Raw genomic sequence first — 3,282 nt, forward strand, 5'->3', positions numbered from 1 at the left:
TTCTGCTGCGACTTTCCCCTCCTCACTATTACCAAGCACATACACACTTGGGACAACAGCTGTACAAAAAGGTCTGTCTAACCCCACTATCCAAGGTGTGTGTTGGCCAACACAGAGGAAGAATGGAAATAACAGAGCAAACATACTGCAGTATTTCTGTAAAGATTTCTCACAGCCCCAAACAGTTTGTAGCTGTAGAATCCCTGAGCCAGAAGAAATTACGTTTTCAGAAGTAGGAATCAGGTATTATCTGGCTTCTGGATAAGAAAGCAGGGGAAAGATTAAACATAGTGATCTAGCACACCTTGTATTTCAGAGATCAAAGTGTTTTGTAGCTATCAATCACAATGATTTTTTTTGTTTGCTTCTACTAATAAGGGATAAGTAAAAGAAAATTAGTATTGTAAGGACTAAACAAAAGAAAATTGCTATTGTTTCTGCTGTGCTGAAAGTTCAAGTGAAGTGAAGAGCACAGAACATGCTAAAGAATCAGCAGAAAAATCCAGTTCTCTGAAAGGAAAGGTTGAATTAAGCAAAGATGCAAGTAGAAGACTAACATGACTTGCTTACTCCACTGACTTCAGACAAGGACAGCCAAAAATCACTGCTTGGTTAAGGATTCTTCTAACACACATGGCAGAAGGAGCTCTGAAGAAAGCACAGACTGGTGTTTTGCCCAAGGTCAAGTGACAGACTCGGATGGGTTTTTTCAGCAATGGCTTCTGATGAGATTATATAAAGCAATTGATTTCCCAGCACTGCTAAATATAGCAAGTGTGCTGTGCAGCAGAGCAGAAGTAAGAGTGCTTTTGTATTTTGATGTATGACTACTGTTCTATTAAGGTGACAGAATTTTAAAGAGTTTTAAGAAAATATTTGCCTTTACTGGATAGGTTAAAGATGACGTATCTATAGATAGTAAGGTATTTTAACAGTTTGATCTGATCGTCTCCTAATTTAAACATTACTTTGCTGCTTACTTGTTCACTTTTCCTTTTCACAAGTGCATGGCCATGCTCCAAGTACAGAGATCAGCAAGCTCTTCCCATGCTAATTGTTTGATTCTAAAATGCTAATCCTGACAATTAAATTAGTGACATGATTAGGAAAGCCCCCTTGGGCTACTTTCATATCCTTGCCTGATGTGCACAGAGAGATCCAACACAGAATTTTGTAGCTAGAAACACATCAGCCTGAAGATTACACCCTCCAACTGGCCTGAAGTAGTTAAGTGTTGCACAACAAATAAAATAAAAATGAAACATTTCTAAACACCTGCTGCAAAAGTCATTAAAGTTTATTTAAAACTGTAGAGAGTATCATGCTACTGCATACAACGTTTTCTGAACAATAAAGGCAATTGGGTTGTGTGGATAACAGCCTGTGTTTGGTTGCTCTGGATTTTATGTCTGTAGAGTACTGTTGTGTTGTCTTATGCATTGTATGCATTTTCACAGCCTTGGGCAGCAGATTGGAGTATCACAGTAGCTCCTGGTACAAGGAAGACAGTGTTATAATCTATCAGACAAAGAACCTGCCAGGACAGAATGGGCTGGATATTGTTAAAGACTTGCATCACATCTTTTGATCAGTTTCTTTAGCTCATACCCCTTCTTCTTCTAAGATACTTCACAAGATTACTATTGCAATGTACGTGGCAGACATCTCTACAGGAGTGCCAGAATGTAAGGATTTATTCCAGGATAAATTGCAATTTTGGCCAAGGAGCTCAGGACGCAGGCCTGGCACTTGCTTATTTGGCAGAGCAAAATGAACACAGAATGGCCTGTACAGGAGAAGGCTTTGGAGCGGACTTTTACAGTGGATGGATTCAGTTCAGCATCTCACTAGTAGGTGCCCCAGTTACCTTAGGCTTCTCTTCACAAGCCTTCTCCTGCATGGAGACTTCTCAGCACCTATTACAGAATTACTTAGTATAACTTGAGTCAGGTTATTTCCCTCTGATTAATGATGTATGAGCTGTGGAACTATTTCAAAGGGTTTGCTGGCAAACCTGACGTCACTCAGTGCAGGCTAAGTAACAGCATCTTTGCCACACAATGTTTAGATTAATTTCTGAGGTAAACAAAAAAAACCAGCCATACCCATTCTGCATCAAAATAAGATGATCTAAGTATCTCTTAAGGAACTTATAAAAGCCAGCTGATCTACTGTTGCTTAAGGTAAAATAAGAATCTCCTTAATCTTCACCAATTCTTTAAGTTGAAACTATACAGGAAAAAGGGAATACTCCTATACAATCACTGAAGTTTGAAGGTAGTTAGCTGTGTCTACCGTCTAGCCCTAACACAATTGTTTGCACTGTGTGAATCTGGTGCTGGTAAAACTTCAGAAAAGCAGTATTTCTCACCCGAGTAGTGCCCCAGGGCAACACAATACAGCCCCTTGGTTTCTTACGGCTCCTTTCCAGTTTAGCCCTGCTCTGGGGTTGCTCCATATTTTGGAAGTCCAAGGATCATCATCCAATTCTAAAACACCTCAGACCAAGATAAACCATAATGGTTCACTCGTACTGCCTGTCAAAGTACCCAGTGTTTTAGAAGTGTATATCCCTTATTATGCTATAAACATTAGTACATCTAGTTGCTGTAACTGTATCCTGAGTTAAACACATTCTCAGGCTGACAGTTGATGTGCTTATTAAACTCAGGATACAGGAAATATCCCCAAGCTCGTATTGTGGTAATTACTTACTGCAATGTTGGAACATGACTGGGTTATAAATGGTAAGCTCTGTATGAATGGGATACTGCTGTAGATCCAGGGCTAGCATCGCATCTTGTTTGATGCTGCTTATGACCATCCTGGGCCCATTAACCCTCTTGCACTTTAAGTCCCTTTATCTGCCAGGAGAAGCTCACCTCTACTGACTCCTCACTAGAAGTGAAGTCATCAAGAGATAAAGTGAAGCTTCTCCAGAAGAGGAAAAACTCCAAAATGGCCCTTCCCACTACACATACACAACCAATGTCCAAACAGGCACCCTACCCATTGCCTATCTCAGGACAAGGATGCTCAAGGTGATTTTTTAATTTATTTATTTTTAAAAAAACTCTTTTGGGATCAGGAGTGCTTTTACAAACTGCAGAATAGGGAGAGAGATATACACATGTAGCTGTTCTTTCCAGGCTGAAATACTAAAGCCCTTCTACCTCTAGAAGTGTGTCATTTTGCTACGTGAAACCTGGTGAAGTGCACATCCAGTTTTGCCTTGCTTCATGGGGCTTCCTTTCAAAGAAATGAATGCAGTAATGCTTCCAT

Source organism: Phaethon lepturus, unplaced genomic scaffold (genome assembly GCF_000687285.1).
Source record: "Phaethon lepturus isolate BGI_N335 unplaced genomic scaffold, ASM68728v1 scaffold7275, whole genome shotgun sequence".
NCBI classification, from domain to species: Eukaryota; Metazoa; Chordata; class Aves; order Phaethontiformes; family Phaethontidae; genus Phaethon; species Phaethon lepturus.